Below are 19,759 nucleotides of genomic sequence, written 5' to 3'. Positions count from 1 at the left end.
CTGCTGGAGAACTCTCTTTTCGTGAAGGCAGAGAAGTGCGAGTTCCATGCCAAAACCGTTTCATTCCTGGGGTATGTGGTGACCGAGGGCAGCATTCAGATGGATCTCACGAAGGTGTCGGCTGTCACTTCCTGGCCAGTTCCTGAGTCTCGGAAGAAGTTGCAACAGTTCCTGGGCTTTGCCAACTTTTATAGGAGATTCATCAGAAACTATAGCACAGTGGCTGCACCCCTCACGGCGCTAACCAGCACTAAACAACCGTACCAATGGACATCAGCTGCTGATAAGGCCTTCAATATCCTCAAGACATGTTTCACTTCTGCTCCCATCCTCCAGATGCCAGATGCAGCAAGGCAGTTTGTGGTGGAGGTAGATGCTTCGGACGTGGGAGTGGGTGCAGTGCTTTCTCAAAGAGCAGCTGAGGATGGCAAGATGCACCCCTGTGCCTTCTACTCCCGTCGGCTAACCCCTGCCGAATGCAACTACGACATTGGGAACCGCGAGCTGTTGGCTGTCAAGCTCGCCCTTGAAGAATGGCGGCACTGGTTAGAGGGGTCAAAGGAACCATTCGTAGTGTGGACAGACCACAAGAACCTGGAGTATATCCAAACAGCCAGGAGGCTGAACTCCCGTCAACAGCGGTGGTCTCTGTTCTTTACGCGCTTCAATTTCACGCTCTCCTACCGCCCGGGATCTCGCAACATCAAACCTGATGCTCTTTCCCGGATGTTTCAGAAGGACGAGACCACCGCCATGACAGCTCCCATTCTTCCCAGCCACTTGGTCGTAGCGGCCCTCACCTGGGAGATCGAGAAGCAGGTCATGGAGGCTCTTCGGGACCAGCCAGGTCCAAGCACCAGCGCCCCCAACCGTCTGTTTGTTCCAGCAGATCTCAGGTCACCTGTGATTCAGTGGGGGGCACGAATCCCGTCTGGCCTGTCATCCCGGCATCACTCGCACCCTTCATCTGGTCCGCCAGCGGTTCTGGTGGCGGGGGATGAGACGGGATGTCCGAGAATTCATCCGAGCTTGTCCCACTTGTAACCGAAACAAGACTCCCAACCAGCCTCCTGCTGGGTTGCTGCAACCCCTACTCATACCCAAGAGGCCCTGGTCCCACGTTTCACTGGACTTTGTTACGGGCCTTCCGCCCTCTGACGGACACACAGTCATCCTTACCATTGTTGACCGCTTTAGTAAGATGACCCACTTCGTGCCCCTTCCCAAACTACCCTCTGCTAAAGAGACCTCCCAGGTGGTCCTGGAACATGTGTTTCGTATCCATGGCCTACCCCAGGATATAGTGTCAGACCGGGGCCCGCAATTCTCAGCAACCTTTTGGAAGGAGTTCTGTCATCTCCTTGGGGCCACCGCCAGCCTATCGTCTGGATTCCACCCGCAGTCAAACGGCCAGACTGAACGCATGAACCAGGAGCTGGAGAAGGCACTGAGGTGTGTGGCTTCCCAAAATCCCCGGGCCTGGGCTCAACACCTGCTCTGGGTGGAATATGCCCATAATTCACTCACCAGTTCCTCCACCGGGCTCTCCCCCTTTCAGTGTGTCTACGGGTATCAACCTCCACTGTTTGCCAGCCAGGAGGCGGATGCCACCTGTCCGTCTGCTCTTGCGTATGCCCGCCGCTGCCGCCGCACTTGGGCCCAGGCTCGCACTGTGCTCCTGAAGTCTGGAACCAGCTACGCCGTCGGTGCCAACCGACGGAGGACCCCAGCACCTACTTACCGGGTTGGTCAGAAGGTCTGGCTGTCTGCCCGGGATCTGCCGCTGCGGGTTGTATCACGAAAGCTGGCCCCTCGCTTCATTGGTCCTTTTCCTGTGCAGAAAGTCATCAGTCCAACGGCGGTCCGACTTCAGTTGCCCGCTTCCATGCGGGTCCACCCCACCTTCCACGTCTCCAAGGTCAAGCCGGTCCATGAAAGTCCCCTGGTCCCTGCAGCTCCGGCGCCACCTCCTCCGCGCCTCGTAGATGGCGGTCCTGTCTTCACCGTCCGGCGGCTGCTCCGCTCTAGGCGAAGGGGTAGGGGTCTCCAGTACCTCGTTGATTGGGAGGGATATGGTCCAGAGGAGAGGACCTGGATCCCGGCCAGGAGGATAGTGGACCGGACCCTTATCACTGACTTCCACCGACTACATCCTGATCAGCCTGCAATCCGTAGGGGCCGTCCAAGAGGGGTTCCTAGCCGTCCGGCCCGCCCTGCTCCTGTCTCAGTGCCTGTCCTGTCTCCCGACCGTGACCCTCCAGCTCCTTCTGAGGATGAGGAGATTCACTCGGACCGCTCGGAGGAGTTCTGACCCGCCGCCTGCTCCCCTCCACCCTCCCGGCATGATGTTGTTCTTGGGACTTCTGGGGCCGTCCCTTGGAGGGGGGTCCTGTCATGAGCACTCTCTCTCCCTGGTAGCAACATTAATTGCATTCAATTATCTTCCACTCTGCTCACCTCCCTCTCTCTACTCAGCCTAACTAGCTCCACCTGCCCTGCTCTGCTCTTGTTACCTGGCCAGCTGCACTGCATTTCCCACTCACCATCCTCACCTTGCCTCACTCTGTTCTAATTACTCTGCCAGCTGAACTGCATTTCCCCACTACCTCTCCCAGTATATCAAGCCCTGTTTTTCAGCCAAGCCCTGTCAGATCGTCTTCAAACCCGGACCAGTAACCTGCCTGTCTGCGCTCTGACTCCTGTTTGTGATACCGATCCTTTCTTGACTGCCTCCTTGTTCTACTGCCCCGTCTATCCCAACCTGCCTTCTGGACCTCGACTACTCTCCGATCTTCAGCCCCTCCGGTCTCCGACCACCAGATGAGCGTGCCCAGACGTTTCACCACCCTCAGCCCGATACGCCGCTCCATCACTGGGGAACACACACACTAAGCACTTGGACTGGACACCCCCGGACATTTGGTGACCCCCGGAGCACAGGTACCCACAGGAGGACCCTGAAAGACCCCTGACACCCCTGGGACTCCTCTTCCCGCCTGTAACCTTGAATAAAGAACTCTGAATTTGAACTTGCGCTCTTGGGTCCTCTTCTGTTCGTGACACTGTGTAGCTTGTTGACCAGTAAACGACTAGGACGATTGCCATGAAATTAATCGATGAGTCTAACTCGATGGATGGCAAATTATGCTCTCTCTCTTATCAATAAATTAAGTTCTGTCTTGACTTTGGAAAGAGTAATAGCTACCTGGTCCGTTGTTGAGAACGCTCTAACGCAGTTTACAACATTTCCAATTCTGATATCTTCTTTAATTGTGATTTATTCAACCCAGATGCAAATGCAGTTGCATTATTTTTTATAAAACCTTTGGTGGCATCCCATAGGGGTCAACGACTGAATATTTGTTGATCATTATGAATTAATTTAGTTCAATTTCAAATTGATCACAGAATATAGGACTTTGTTGTAATGTTCATATGTCAAATTTCTATTTTCTTGATTAATGAAAATAGAGGTGTAAATAATAGTATAAAATTGATTTGTGAGAATGTTTTATGCCTGTTTGAGTAGAAAGTGTACTCTTTTGCTTTAGGATTATATATCTAACAATATGCTGCTCAAATAATTTAAAAAATGATAGTAATTCTGATAGTAATTCCCCGGTTTGAGATTCAATAGTTTCTATATCAACTAATTGATCATTACTGCATAGCTTGTTGGCCAGTAAACGATGACCATGTAATTGTCTTATCAATAAATTAAGTTATGTCTTGACTTTGGAAAGAGAAATAGCAATCTCTCAAATAGTAGCGGCCAACTCTTTCTGTTGTCACGTGTTGAGAGCCGCCATGTTCCCACAGGTGAAGTGTGAATGGATAGATTATGCTAGCTGCTGGAGCGAAATAGACCTGCTAGTTGTTCCTTGTAATACAGTGAACATCCCACACCTTAATATAGTGTTATATGTTGATAATTATTTGAAAATAAATAGTTATTTTGCAAAAGATAGCCACGAGAAAGCCACACGTTTCAATGCATAAAACCGGAATCGGATACCAAGATCATGGTGATTTTTTTATCATTGAGGATTTTCATAAATGGGTTGCAAATGGGATGCAAATGCCACTCCAATTCAAGAATGACCCAGAGACAATGGACATTTTGCATTTTGCTGTAACATGACCCAGCCCCACACCACTCACACACGACAGGCCAAACTATCTGTCTGTACTGCAGTATGCCGATATAGGAAGAATTTGCTCTTCAGACAACCACCCTTGTCCACACTATGTAGTTGTACCAACAATGCCAACTGCCAGTGCTCTCTAATCCCTGACTCACCAGTTAAGCCCGCAAACCTGTCCGTCTTGCTCTGCCCCCATAGAGTGAGACACAGACACACCCTCCACGACACACCTTTCCTATACACACCTTTGACAGTAGAACACAGAGCTGCACATCAGTAACATTCCTTGGGCCATTCATGATAAGGATGATACTCTCTCCCACTAACACCCACACCATGAGGTGCGTGCACAACATTGACAAAACATTAGCAAGCCTTTCATTAGCAAGCCTGAGTATCTGAGCTGGGAAGTACAGTATCTGCCCAGAGCCATATAACTCTCTCTACATGTATATGGCTAGCTGTCATTTTCGAAGGAGCAGGAATAGTAATAAATATAAACTACTGTTAATCTTTTATAACCATTCATTATTTGATAGTGATTGATGGATTGGTTATTGTGACTCATACAGCTAATGTCAATATAGAGGTGGCACTGAGATCGAGAGTAGATTCTGTTGTGTTACTCATTTCTAATGCGTAATCAGTTTGATTCCTAGCAAAGGACTCCAGCTGTGCTTTATAACTTTAGAAAGAAAAAGTATCCTGTTTGTGCTGTGTTGCCAACTCATATGGCCTGGCAAGGCAGCAGCACAGACAGATCTGGGACCAGGTTAGTACATTTACCAATCCCAGTTTGGAAAGAGTAATAGCTATCTGGTCCGTTGTTGAGAACGCTCTAACACAGATTACAACATTTCCAATTCTGATATCTTCTTTAATTGTGATTTATTCAACCCAGATGCAAATGCAGTTGCATTATTTTTTTATAAAACCTTTGGTGGCATCCCATAGGGGTCAACGACTGAATATTTGTTGATCATTATGAATTAATTTAGTTCAATTTCAAATTGATCACAGAATATAGGACTTTGTTGTAATGTTCATATGTCACATTTCTATTTTCTTGATTAATGAAAATAGAGGTGTAAATAATAGTATAAAATTGATTTGTGAGAATGTTTTATGCCTGTTTGAGTAGAAAGTGTACTCTTTTGCTTTAGGATTATATGCTCGCCAGGCATCAATGAGGTTGTAATCAGAGAGTATATGCTGCAGAGCCTTGGTTGCATGTGGATTGTGGTTGGGCTTATTAGATTTGTCCAAAATGGCATTCATGTCTGTTCCAGTAACCAGATGGAATTCAGTTATTTCTAACAATATGCTGCTCAAATAATTTAAAAAATGATAGTAATTCTGATAGTAATTCCCCGGTTTGAGATTCAATAGTTTCTATATCAACTAATTGATCATTACTGCATAGCTCGATTACCATGTAATTGTCTTATCAATAAATTAAGTTCTGTCTTCACTTTGGAAAGAGTAATAGCAATCTCTCGAATAGTAGTGGCCAACTCTTTCTGTTGTCGCATGTTGAGAGCTGCCATCTTACCACAGGTGAATTGTGAATGGACAGATTATGCTAGCTGCTGGAGCGAAATAGACCTGCTAGTTGTTCCTTGTAATACAGTGAATGTCACACACCTTAATATAGTGTTATATGTTGATAATTATTTTAAAATAAGTCTGTTAATTCAGAATTATTTTGCAAAAGAAGGCCATGAGAAAGCCACGTTTCAATGCATGCCACCGGAAACGGAAACCAAGATCAGGGTAATTTTTTCAACTTTTTGCTAACTGAGGATTTTCATAAATGGGTTGCAAATGGATGCAAATGCCACCCCAGTTCAAGAATGACCCAGAGACAATGGAAATGGTTCATTTTGCTGTAACATGACCCAGCCCCACTACACAACACTCACACACGACAGGCCAAACTATCTGTCTGTACTGTAGTATGCCGACATAGGAAGAATTTGCTCTTTAGACAACCACCCTTGCCCACACTATGTTGTTATAGCAACAGTGCCAACTGCCAGTGCTCTCTCACCCCTGACTCATCAGTTAAGCCCGCAAACCTGTCCATCTTGCTCTGCCCCCATAGAGTGAGACACAGACACACCCTCCACAACACACCTTTCCTATACACACCTTTGACAGAAGAACACAGAGCTGCACATAAGCAACATTCCTCGGGCCATTCATGATAAGGATTATACTCTCTCCCACTAACACCCACACTATGAGGTGCGAGCACAACCTTGACAAAACATTAGCAAGCCTTTCATTAGCAAGCCTGAGTATCTGAGCTGGGAAGTACAGTATCTGCCCAGAGCCATATAATTCTCAATATATGGCTCTGTATCTGCCTATTGGCCAATAGCTGTCATTTTCGAAGGAGCAGGAATAGTAATAAATATAAACTACTGTTAATCTTTTATAACCACCAATTATTTGATAGTGATTGATGGATTGGTTATTGTGACTCATACAGCTAATGTCAATATAGAGGTGGCACTGAGATCGAGAGTAGACTCCGGCAGTGCTTCATAACTTTAGAAAGAAAAAGTATCCTGTTTGTTCTGTATTGCCAACTCATATGGTCATTGTCATGCCTGGCAAGACAGCATCACAGACAGATCTGGGACTAGGTTAGTTTACCATTCCCAGTTTTAAACAACAAGGATAGGAAACCCAGCATCTAAGCTTGACAACTGATAATACACTCGGATCAGATTTCCAAACATTCTAACCATAAGGATGCCCCATTCTACATTTCACATGAGGTAAGAACAGACTGCTGCTATGATTTGAGATTGATTAAGGCTTGAACAGCTCACATGATGAATATAGAGATTTTTTAAAAGCTTTGCAATAGGCATTATCTCAGTGTCTATAGAGCACTATTCCATTTTTATAAATGAGAGTATATTTTCACATTTCATGTCAATGTAAAAATATGTACATATCGTTATTTATAGTCCATATATAAGACCCTATTCATGACAGAATTCTCATAACCCATTTTAATGCCCTGACAAATACATTCACACATGCAGATCATTTTGTGAACATATTCATTCAATACTTTCAATTCTTACTCATTCAATACAACATACTTTTTCCTCATAGCACATTATCTTCACACAACAGCATATATTACTACTAACAACATACATACAAGTCCTCTCTGATATGAGAAATATGAAAAACTAAACATACATTTGTCTTTACATACCTCCAGCCTTCTCTCTATTATGTTACTGAATCAAAACACTGACTTTGCGTATATTATTTGGCAGAGAGACAGGCTACATACCCCTAGAAGCTGAAAGCTGGTCCGCTCATGCGACAGATATTCAAAAGTTTGACTAGCGCCTAGGTGCTCTTACACGTCTCTCAGTCACTAGTTTAGTCACTTGTTATTACGCCTTTCTTTATTCTCTATCCCTGTTTTTGACCTCCAGGGAGGGGACACCAAACTGGCCAATGCCACCCGAGGGTGTGGCCTCAGAGAGACATCGCTCTTTTTCTCTCTATCTCGCTGTCTTTCTCTCTCTCTCTCTCTCTCTCTCTCTCTCTCTCTCTCTCTCTCTCTCTCTCTCTCTCTCTCTCTCTCTCTCTCTCTCTGTCTTGCTCTCTCTCTTGCTCTCTTTGTTTCTCTATCTCGCTGTCTTTCTCTCTCTCTCTCTCTCTCTCTCTCTCTCTCTCTCTCTCTCTCTCTCTCTCTCTGTCTTGCTCTCTCTCTTGCTCTCTTTCTTTCTCTATCTCGCTGTCTTTCTCTCTCTCTCTCTCTCTCTCTCTCTCTCTCTCTCTCTCTCTCACTCTCTCTCTCTCTCTCTCTCTCTCTCTCTCTCTGTCTTGCTCTCTCTCTTGCTCTCTTTGTTTCTCTATCTCGCTGTCTTTCTCTCTCTCTCTCTCTCTCACACTCTCTCTCTCTCTTGCTCTCTCTCTCTCTCTTGCTCTCTTTGTCTCTCTCTCTCTCTCTTTATGTATTGTTTGGGGTTTCACAGAGAAAGGCCACCAGCTGTTGCTTCAACAGGAATGTATGAGAAGCATAGGCCTACAGTGGGTGTGCGTGTCTATGGAGCATTTTTCATGTTTTATATCACACAAGATATTTGAACACCTGTCATCAACGTAATTAACTATCATTAGCCCATCTTGTGAGGCAAGACATACAGATACCAGATATGTTGTGCGTTAGTAGTGGCACTAGCATCAATTCATTGTAGGATAATAATTACTTACTATATCTACAGTACCGGTCAAAGGTTTTAGAACACCTACTCATTCAATGGATTTTCTTTATTTTTACTATTTTCTACATTGTAGAAGACATCAGAACTATGAAATAATACATATGGAATCATGCTAGATGGCGTAGCAGTGCGGTCATGTTTTTTTCTGTGTCCTTGTGTAAATAGCCAGTTTTTTATTTTTTTGTCTATTTTGTATATATATATATCTCAATTTTACTTTTCATTCTTTCACTTAATATACGTTCCTGCAACCCGCCTCACCCAACGTGGAAAGGATTCTATTATTTCTTTATAACTTTCATCAAGAATCTTAAGCTGAAACTAGCCTAGCTGCAACCGAATGGCTACTTGCTATTAGCCACCGTTAGCGTCTTCACCATTGTCCGTGGCCTGAACTACCCACCAGCCAGCTCTAGCTCTAGCCTGGACAATTTGTCGGCCAGTCTGCACAGCGTGCTATCGACCCAGAGCATATCGGATTTTCTGCCGGAATCACTGGACCCTAGCGCAGGATCATCGCAACCAGCTAGCTGCAACCAAATGGCTGTTGTCGTTGGCTAATTACCATTGCCCATTAGCAAGCACCAGTTAGCCTTGAGCTAGCCTCGAGCCAGGCCTATCTCCCGGCTATCTACCTCTCTGTCAACCGGACGGGACCTCCTAGTGTTGACACGGAGCCCCGCCGATCCAACACGACTGGTTTGCCGATGAAATTGTCTTATGTGGTTTCAACAGGCTTCCCGTTACGACGTTGACCACGAAGATCCATCTGCTAGCCCCGGCCCGCTAGCACACGCAAGCCGGGCCTCTTGCTCGGCAGTGCTGTAGCAGCCCCCGAACTACCTCCGAACTCTCCTATTGCTGTTCACCGGACCTTATGATAACTCAGCTATACAGCTGATGCCTGCTGGACTGTTCCTTTATATGGTACCGCATCCTGTTTATGTTTAGCCTCAGCACAAACTTTGTCGCCATTACCAGCTGTTGTCTTAGCTCTCTCGAATAACACCTGTGATTGCTTTATGCCTCTCTCCCATGTCAATATGCCTTGCTTATTGCTGTTTCAGTTATTTCTTATTGTACTATTTCACTGTAGAACCCCCAGCCCAGCTCAACCTGCCTTAGACAGCTCCTTTGTCCCACTCCCCATACACGCGGAGACCGACTCAATCGGTGCCTCCAGTGATGCTATCTCTTTCATCGTTACCCAACGCTTAGGTTTACCTCCACCGTACTCATATCCTTCCATATCCTTGTCTGTACATAATGCCCTGAATCTATTCTACACATTTTTTTCTCTGTACCCAACGCACTAGAAGACCAGTTCTTAAAGCCTTTAGCCGTATCCTTATTCTACTCCTCCTCTGTTCCTCTGGTGATGTAGAGGTTAACCCATGCCCTGTAGCCTCCAGTATCACTCCTATTCCACAGACGTTATCATTTGTTGACTTCTGTAACCGTAAAAGCCTTGGTTTCTTGCACGTTAACATCTGAAGCCTCCTCCCTAAGTTTGAGTTATTCACTGCGTTAGCACACTCTAGCAGTGTCTGAATCCTGGCTTAGGAAGGCCACCAAAAATTCAGAAATGTCCATCCCCAACTACAACATTTTCCATCTCGATAGAACTGCCAAAGGGGGTGGGGTTGCAATCTACTGTAGAGATAGCCTGCAGAGCTCTATCATACCATCAGGTCTGTGCCCAAACAGTTTGAGCTTCTATTTCTAAAAATCCACCTTTCCAGAAATAAGTCTCTCACTGTTGCCGCTTGCTACAGACCCCCCTCAGCCCCCAGCTGTGCCCTGGACACCATATGTGAATTGATTGCCCCCCATCTTTCCTCAGAGTTCGTACTGCTTGGTGACCTAAACTGGGATAAGCTTAACACCCCGGCCAATCTACAATCTAAACTAGATGCCCTCAATCTCACACAAATTATCAACGAACCTACCAGGTACAACCCAAAATCTGTAAACATAGAAATCATCCTGACAAATGTACCCTCTAAATACACCTCCGCTGTCTTCATCCAGGATCTCAGCGATCACTACCTTATTGCCTGAGTCCGTAATGGGTCCCCAGTCAAACGACCACCCCTCATCACTGACAAACGCTCCCTAAAACACTTTAGCGAGCATGCCTTCCTAATTGACCTGGCCCAGGTATCCTGGATGGATATTGACCTAATTCCGTCAGTAGAGGATGCCTGGTTGTTCTTTAAAAGTGCTTTCATCTCAATCTTAAATAAGCATGCCCCATTCAAAAAATGCAGAACTAAGAACAGATATAGCCCTTGGTTCTCCTCAGACTTGACTGCCCTTGACCAGCACAAATATATCCTGTGGCGTACTGCATTAGCATCAAATAGCCCCCGCGATATGCAACTTTTCAGGGAAGTTAGGAACCAATATACACAAGCAGTCAGGAAAGCAAAAGGCTAACTTTTTCAAACAGAAATCTGCATCCTGAAGCACTAACTCCAAAAAGTTTTGGGACACTGTAAAGTCCATGGAGAATAAGAGCACTTCCTCCCAGCTGCCCACTGCACTGAGGCTAGGAAACACTATCACCACCGATAAATCTACAATAATCGAGAATTTCAACAAGCATTTTGCTACGGCGGGCCATGCTTTCCACCTGGCTACCACTACCCCGGCCACCAACTCTGCACCCTCCGCTGCAACTTGCCCATGCCCCCCCCGCTTCTCCTTCACACAAATTCAGACAGCTGATGTTCTGAAAGAGCTGCAAAATCTGGACCCCTACAAATCAGCTGGGCTAGACAATCTGGACCCTTTCTCTCTAAAACTAGCCGCCGAAATTGTCGCAACCCCTATTACTAGCCTGTTCAACCTCTCTTTTTTAACGTCTGAGATCCCCAGAGATTGGAAAGCTGCCGCGGTCATCCCCCTCTTCAAAGGGGGTGTCACTCTAGATCCAAACTGTTACAGACCTATATCCATCCTGCCCTGCCTTTCGAAAGTATTTGAAAGCCAAGTTAACAAACAGATCACCGACCATTTCGAATCCCACCGTACCTTCTCCGCTATGCAATCCGGTTTCCGAGCTGGTCATGGGTGCACTTCAGCCACGCTCAAGGTCCTAAACGATATTATAACCGCGATCGATAATAGACAGTACTGTGCAGCCGTCTTCATCGACCTGGCCAAGGCTTTCGACTCTGTCAACCACCGCATTCTTATTGGCAGACTAAATAGCCTTGGTTTCTCAAATGACTGCCTCGCCTGGTTCACCAACTACTTCTCAGATAGAGTTCAATGTGTCAAATCGGATGGCCTGTTGTCTGGACCTATGGCAGTCTCTATGGGGGTGCCACAGGGTTCAATTCTTGGGCCGACTCTTTTCTCTGTGTATATCAATGATGTCGCTCTTGCTGCTGGTGACTCTCAGATCCACCTCTACGCAGACGACACCATTTTGTATACATCTGGCCCTTCATTGGACACTGTGTTAACAAACCTCCAAACGAGCTTCAATGCCATACAACACTCCTTCAGTAGCCTCCAACTGCTCTTAAACACTAGTAAAACTAAATGCATGCTCTTCAATCGAACGCTGCTGGCACCCGCCCACCCGACTAGAATCACCACTCTCGACGGGTCTGACCTAGAGTATGTGGACAACTACAAATACCTAGGTGTCTGGTTAGACTGTAAACTCTCCTTCCAGACTCACATTAAGAATCTCCAATCCAAAGTTAAATCTAGAATCGGCTTCCTATTTCGCAACAAAGCCTCCTTCACTCATGCTGCCAAACATGCCCTCGTAAAACTGACTATCCTACCGATCCTTGACTTCGGCGATGTCATTTACAAAATAGCCTCCAACACTCTACTCTGCAAATTGGATGTAGTCTATCACAGTGCCATCCGTTTTGTCTCCAAAGCCCCATACACTACCCACCACTGTGACCTGTACACTCTTGTTGGCTGGTCCTCACTACATGTTCGTCGTCAAACCCACTGGCTCCAGGCCATCTATAAATCACTGCTAGGCAAATCCCCGCCTTATCTTAGCTCATTGGTCACCATAGCAGCACCCACCCGTAGTCTGCGCTCCAGCAGGTATATCTCACTGGTCATTCCCAAAGCCAACACCTCCTTTGGCCGCCATTCCTTCCAGTTCTCTGCTGCCAATGACTGGAACGAATTGCAAAAATCTCTGAAGCTGGAGACTCTTATCTCCCTCACTAACTTTAAGCATCAGTTGTCAGAGCACCTTACCGATCACTGCACCTGTACACAGCCCATCTGAAATTAGCCCACCCAACTACCTCATCCCTATATTGTTATTTATTTTGCTCTTTTGCACCCCAGTATCTCTATTTGCACATAATCTCTTGCACATCTAGCATTCCAGTGTTAATACTAATTGTAATTATTTTGCACTATAGCCTATTTATTGCCTTACCTCCATAACTTGCTACATTTGCACACACTGTATATATATTTTCTGTTGTATTTTTGGACTTTATGTTTTTTTACCCCATATGTAACTCTGTGTTGTTGTTTTTATCGCACTGCTTTGCTTTATCTTGGCCAGGTCGCAGTTGTAAATGAGAACTTGTTCTCAACTGGCTTACCTGGTTAAATAAAGGTGAAATAAAAATAATAAAAAAATTAATCAATTAAAAATCAGCCGTTTCCAGCTACAATAGACATTTACAGCATTAACAATGTCTACACTGTATTTCTGATTAATTTGATGTTATTTTAATGGACAAAAATGTTGCTTTTCTTTCGAAAACAAGGACATTTCTAAGTGACCCCAAACTTTTGAATGGTAGTGTATATATATATATATATATATTTATTTGTATACAGATGATAAAGTGTTGTATTCCATTGCTTCATCGGTTGACCAAGCCTTTTCACATTTGAAGTCTGAATTTCAAGCACTGCAGAGGTCACTACTGGATCTAAAGTTAGTGCTAAATGCAAAACAAAACGCATGCTTTTTTCTAGGTCCCATAACCCAGATTTAAATTATTTACTAATGATTAATATGAACGGTACACAAATTGAGCGAGATCCTTCCCACAAATCTTGGTGTCTAGCTTGATGGCAAACTGTCATTTAAAAAACATGTCACTGAGATGGTGAAGAAGGTGAAGTTGGTTTCTTTTACAGAAACAAATCATGTCTGACTTTTGTTAATAGGAAGGAAATTGTCCAGGCCACTTACACTACATGACCAAAAGTATGTGGACACCTGCTCGTCGAAAATCTCATTCCAAAATCATGGCCATTAATATGGAGTTGGTCCCCCCTTTACTGCTATAACAGCCTCCACTCTTCTGGGAAGGCTTTCCACTAGATGTTGGAACATTGCTGCAGGGACGTGCTTCCATTCAGCCACAAGAGCATTATTGAGGTCGGGCACCGATGTTGGGCGATTAGGCCTGGCTCACAGTCGGCGTTCCAATTCATCCCAAAGGTGTTTGATGGGGTTCAGGTCAGGGCTCTGTGCGGGCCAGTCAAGTTCTTACACACAAATCTCGACAAACCATTTCTGTATTGACCTCGCTTTGTGCCCAGGGGCATTGTCATGCTGAAACAAGAGAGGGCTTTCTCCAAACTGTTGCCTGGTATCCGTCTGGCCCCCCAGCCTTGTGAATGTTGACCTATTTAAAGGTCTTGCTCACATCGGCTACGGAGAGCGTGATCACACAGTCGTCCGGAACAGCTGGTGCTCTCAAGCATGATTCAGTGTTGCTTGCCTCGAAGCGAGCATAAAAGGCATTTAGCTCGTCTGGTAGGCTGGCGTCACTGGGCAGCTCGCGGCTGGTTTTCCCATTGTAGTCTGTAATAGTTTGCAAGCCCTGCCACATCCGACGAGCGTCAGAGCCGGTGTAGTAGGATTCAATCTTAGTCCTGTATTGATTTTTTGCTCGTTTGATGGTTCGTCTGAGGGCATAGCGGGATTTCTTATAAGTGTCCGGATTAATGTCCCGCTCCTTGAAAGTGTCAGCTCTTTAGCTCGGTGCAGATATAATCCATGGCTTCTGGTTGGGATATGTACATAAGGTGACAGTGAAGATGACTTTGTTGATGCACTTATTGATGAAGCCGGTGACTGAGGTGGTTTACTCCTCAATGCCATTGGATGAATCACGGAACATATTCCAGTCTTTGCTAGCAAAACAGTCCTGTAGCGTAGCATCCGCGTCATCTTACCACTTCCATATTGAGCAAGTCACTGGTACTTCCTGCTTTAGTTTTTGCTTGTAAGCAGGAATCAGGAGGAAAGACATTATGGTCATCTTTGCCAAATGGCGAGGGAGAGCTTTGTATATGTCTCTGTGTTTGTGGTGGTAAATAGACAGCTACGAATAATATAGATGAGAACTCTCTTGGTAGATAGTGTGGTCTACAGCTTATCATGAGGTACTCTACCTCAGGCGAGCAATACCTTGAGACTTCTTTAATATTAGACATCGCGCACCAGCTGTTATTGACAAATAGACACACACACCCACCCCTCGTCTAACCAGACGTAGCTGCTCTGTCCTGTCGATGCACAGAAAACTCAGCCAGCTCTATATTATCCGTGTCGTCGTTCAGCCACGACTCGGTGAAACATAAGATATTACAGTTTTTAATGTCCCGTTGGTAGGATAGTCGTGACTGTAGATCATCGAGTTTGTTTTCCAGTGATTGCACATTGGCCAATAGAACCGATGGTAATGGCGATTTACTCACTCGCCTATAAATCCTAACAACGCACCCCGACCTTCTCCCTCTGTATCTCCGCCTTTTCTTCACGCAAATGACAGGGATTTGGGCCTGTTCTCTGGAGAGCAGTATATCCTTTGCGTCGGACTCATTAAATAAAAAATATTTGTCCAGTTCGAGGTGAGTAATCGCTTTTCTGATGTCTAGAAGCTCTTTTCGGTCATAAGAGACGGTAGCAGCAACTTTAACTACAAAATAAGTTACAAACAATGCAAAAAAACTAACAAAATAGCACAGTTGGTTAGGAGTCTGTAAAACGGCAGCCATCCCCCCGGCGCCATTATCAAAACAGATAACCTATATTTTCCGTTCTCAGAGCTTTAATAAAACCTCCCAGGAAAATGTTAAAGGAACCAGAGTAAAATGTTCTCAGAACGTCACTGCAACCTAAAAATAAACGTTCCCAGAACAGGTGAAATTTCCCAAAAGATACGTTCCCACAACTTCCAAGAAACCAAAAGTGCTGGCTGGGTACTTATTTTACTCCTGCTGTATAATTTGGATATAAAACAAAAAAGACAGCTCCCATGTCACACCATAAATACCAATGCCTCATATCAAATTATCAACCAAGATGGCGTAGTAGTGCAGTTCTGTTTTTGTCGTGTGTCTGTAAATAGCCTGTAAATACCCTGTTTTTTTTGTATTTTTCGTACATATTTCCCTATCAGACTTTTCATCCTTCTACAAAATATACTTTCCTGCAACCCGCCTCACTCAATGTGGAACGGATTCTATTATTGACTTACCTTTTATCTAGAATCTCCAGTTGAAACTAGCTAGCCAGCTAACTAGCTACTTGCTATTAGCCACAGTTAGCGGTATTTCACCCAGAACATTGGATTTTTTTCTGCGGGATTAATTTAATCACTGGACATTAATCACCGGATCGCAACTAGCTAGCCGCAACCGAATGGATGTTGCTGTCTGGCTAATCACCACTGCCCCCGATGCAAGCACCAGTTAGCCTCGAGCTAGCCTAGAGCCAGGCTCATATCTACCTCTAGGTCTACCGGACGGGAGTAGCCAGCTAACTAGCTACTTGCTATCAGCTACCGTTAGCGGTTTTTTCACCATTGTCCGTGGCCTGCACCACTCACCAGCCAGCTCTAGTCTGGACTATTATTCGGCCAGTCTGCACAGCGCGTTATCGACCCAGAACATATCAGTTTTTCTGCCGGAATCACTGAATCACTGGACCTTTAACTCCGGATTCATCGCTACCAGCTAGCTGCAACAAAATGGACGCTGTGGTCTGGCTAATCATCCTGAGCTAGGCCCATCTCCCGGCTATCTACCTCTCTGTCAACCGGACGGGACCACCTAGTGTTGACACGGAGCCCCGCCGATCCTACACGACTGGTCTGCCGACGAAATCGTCTGATGTGGTTACGACGTCGACCACGAAGATTCCATCTGCTAGCCCCGGCCCGCTAGCACACGCTAGCCGTGGCCTCTTACTCGCTAGTGCTTTAGCAGCCTCCGAACTATCCTATTGCTGTTCACCGGACCTTATGATAACTCAGCTATACAGCTGATGTCTGCTGGACTGTTCCTTTTTACGGTACTACATCCTGTTTATGTTTAGCCTCAGCCCAAACATGGTTAGCTTATTGTTGTTTCGGTTATTTCTAATTGTACTATTTCACTGTAGATCCCCCAGCCCAGCTAAACCTGCCTTAGATAGCTCCTTTGTCCCACCCCCATACATGCGGAGACCGACTCAATTGGTGCCTCCAGTGATGCTATCTCTTTCATTGTTACCCAACGCTTAGGTTTACCTCCACTTTACTCATATCCTTCCATATCCTTGTCTGTACATAATGCCCTGAATCTTTTCTACAACACCCGGAAATCTGCCCCCTTTATTCTATGTACCCAACGCACTAGAAGACCAGTTCTTAAAGCCTTTAGCCGTATCCTTATTCTAGTCCTCCTCTGTTCCTCTGGTGATGTAGAGGCTAACCCAGGCCCTGCAGCCCTCAGTATCACTCCTACTCCCCAGGCGCTATCATTTGCTGACTTCTGTAATCGCAAAAGTCTTGGTTTCTTGCACGTAAATATCAGAAGTCTACTTCCTAAGTTTGAGTTATTCACTGCGTTAGCACACTCCGCCAACCCTGATGTTCTAGCAGTGTCTGAATCCTGGTTTAGGAAGGCCACCAAAAATTCCGAAATTTCCATCCCCAACTATAACATTTTCCATCTAGATAGAACTGCCAAAGGGGGTGGAGTTGCAATCTACTGTAGAGATAGCCTGCATAGCTCTATCATACTATCCAGGTCTGTGCCCAAACAGTTTGAGCTTCTACTTCTAAAAATCCACCTTTCCAGAAATAAGTCTCTCACTGTTGCCGCTTGCTACAGACCCCCCTCAGCCCCCAGCTGTGCCCTGGACACCATATGTGAATTGATTGCCCCCCATTTATCCTCAGAGTTCGTACTGCTTGGTGACCTAAATTGGGATATGCTTAATACCCCGGCCATCCTACAATCCAAACTAGATGCCCTCAATCTCACGCAAATTATCAACGAACGTACCAGGTACAACCCTAAATCCGTAAACATGGGTACCCTCATAGATATAATCTTGACTAACCTACCCTCTAAATACACCTCAGCTGTCTTCAACCAGGATCTCAGCGATCACTGCCTTATTGCCTGCGTCCGTAACGGGTCCGCGGTCAAACGACCACCCCTCATCACTGTCAAACGCTCCCTAAAACACTTTAGCGAGCAGGCCTTCCTAATTGACCTGGCCCAGGTATCCTGGATGGATATATATCTCATTCCGTCAGTAGAGGATGCCTGGTTGTTCATTAAAAGTAATTTCCTCTCAATCTTAAATAAACATGCCCCATTCAAAAAATACAGAACTAAGAACAGATATAGCCCCTGGTTCTCCTCAGACTTGACTGCACTTGACCAGCACAAAAACATCCTGTGGTGTACTGCATTAGCATCAAATAGCCCCCGCGATATGCAACTTTTCAGGGAAGTTAGGAACCAATATACACAAGCAGTCAGGAAAGCAAAGGCTAACTTTTTCAAACAGAAATTTGCATCCTGTAGCACTAATTCCAAAAAGTTTTGGGACACTGTAAAGTCCATGGAGAATAAGAGCACTTCCTCCCAGTTGCCCACTGCACTGAGGCTAGGAAACACTATCACCACCGATAAATCTACAATAATCGAGAATTTCAACAAGCATTTTGCTACGGCTGGCCATGCTTTCCATCTGGCTACCACTACCCCGGCCACCAACTCTGCACCCTCCGCTGCAACTTGCCCATGCCCCCCCCGCTTCTCCTTCACACAAATTCAGACAGCTAATGTTATGAAAGAGCTGCAAAATCTGGACCCCTACAAATCAGCTGGGCTAGACAATCTGGACCCTTTCTTTCAAAAACTAGCTGCCGAAATTGTCGCAACCCCTATTACTAGTCTGTTCAACCTCTCTTTCATAACGTCTGAGATCCCCAGAGATTGGAAAGCTGCCGCGGTCATCCCCCTCTTCAAAGGGGGTGATACTCTAGATCCAAACTGCTACAGACCTATATCCATCCTGCCCTGCCTTTTGAAAGTATTTGAAAGCCAAGTTAACAAACAGATCACCGACCATTTCGAATCCCACCGTACCTTCTCCGCTATGCAATCCGGTTTCCGAGCTGGTCATGGGTGCACTTCAGCCACGCTCAAGGTCCTAAATGATATTATAACCGCGATCGATAATAGACAGTACTGTGCAGCCGTCTTCATCGACCTGGCCAAGGCTTTCGACTCTGTCAACCACCGCATTCTTATTGGCAGACTAAATAGCCTTGGTTTCTCAAATGACTGCCTCGCCTGGTTCACCAACTACTTCTCAGATAGAGTTCAGTGTGTCAAATCGGAGGGCCTGTTGTCTGGACCTATGGTATTCTCTATGGGGGTGCAACAGGGTTCAATTCTTGGGCCGACACTTTTCTCAATGATGTCGCTCTTGCTGCTGGTGACTCTCAGATCCACCTCTACGCAGACGACACCATTTTGTATACATCTGGCCCTTCATTGGACACTGTGTTAACAAACCTCCAAATGAGCTTCAATGCCATACAACACTCCTTCAGTAGCCTCCAACTGCTCTTAAACACTAGTAAAACTAAATGCATGCTTTTCAATCGAACGCTGCTGGCACCCGCCCACCCGACTAGAATCACCACTCTCGACCGGTCTGACCTAGAGTATGTGGACAACTACAAATACCTAGGTGTCTGGTTAGACTGTAAACTCTCCTTCCAGACTCACATAAAGAATCTCCAATCCAAAGTTAAATCTAGAATCGGCTTCCTATTTCGCAACAAAGCCTCCTTCACTCATGCTGCCAAACATGCCCTCGTAAAACTGACTATCCTACCGATCCTTGACTTCGGCGATGTCATTTACAAAATAGCCTCCAACACTCTACTCAGCAAATTGGATGTAGTCTATCACAGTGCCATCTGTTTTGTCTCCAAAGCCCCATACACTACCCACCACTGTGACCTGTACGCTCTTGTTGGCTGGTCCTCACTACATGTTCGTCGTCAAACCCACTGGCTCCAGGCCATCTATAAATCA

At 45.6% G+C, this 19,759-nt stretch overlaps 1 protein-coding gene across 2 annotated transcripts in view; it reads right to left on the bottom strand.

Annotated features, from left to right (window-relative positions):
* Positions 1 to 7,572, bottom strand: part of scel (sciellin) — a 62,720-nt gene extending 55,148 nt beyond the window's left edge. For both annotated transcript variants that reach the window (XM_041868816.1, XM_041868817.1), the window contains exon 1: positions 7,465 to 7,572. The gene's annotated coding sequence lies outside the window, so the exon portion shown is untranslated. The remainder of the gene's footprint in view (positions 1 to 7,464) is intronic.
* Positions 7,573 to 19,759: the final 12,187 nt, after the last annotated feature.

The sequence above is a fragment of the Coregonus clupeaformis genome, chromosome 40, assembly GCF_020615455.1.
Source record: "Coregonus clupeaformis isolate EN_2021a chromosome 40, ASM2061545v1, whole genome shotgun sequence".
Lineage (NCBI taxonomy): Eukaryota > Metazoa > Chordata > Actinopteri > Salmoniformes > Salmonidae > Coregonus > Coregonus clupeaformis.
This window is presented reverse-complemented; position numbering and strand designations above follow the sequence as displayed.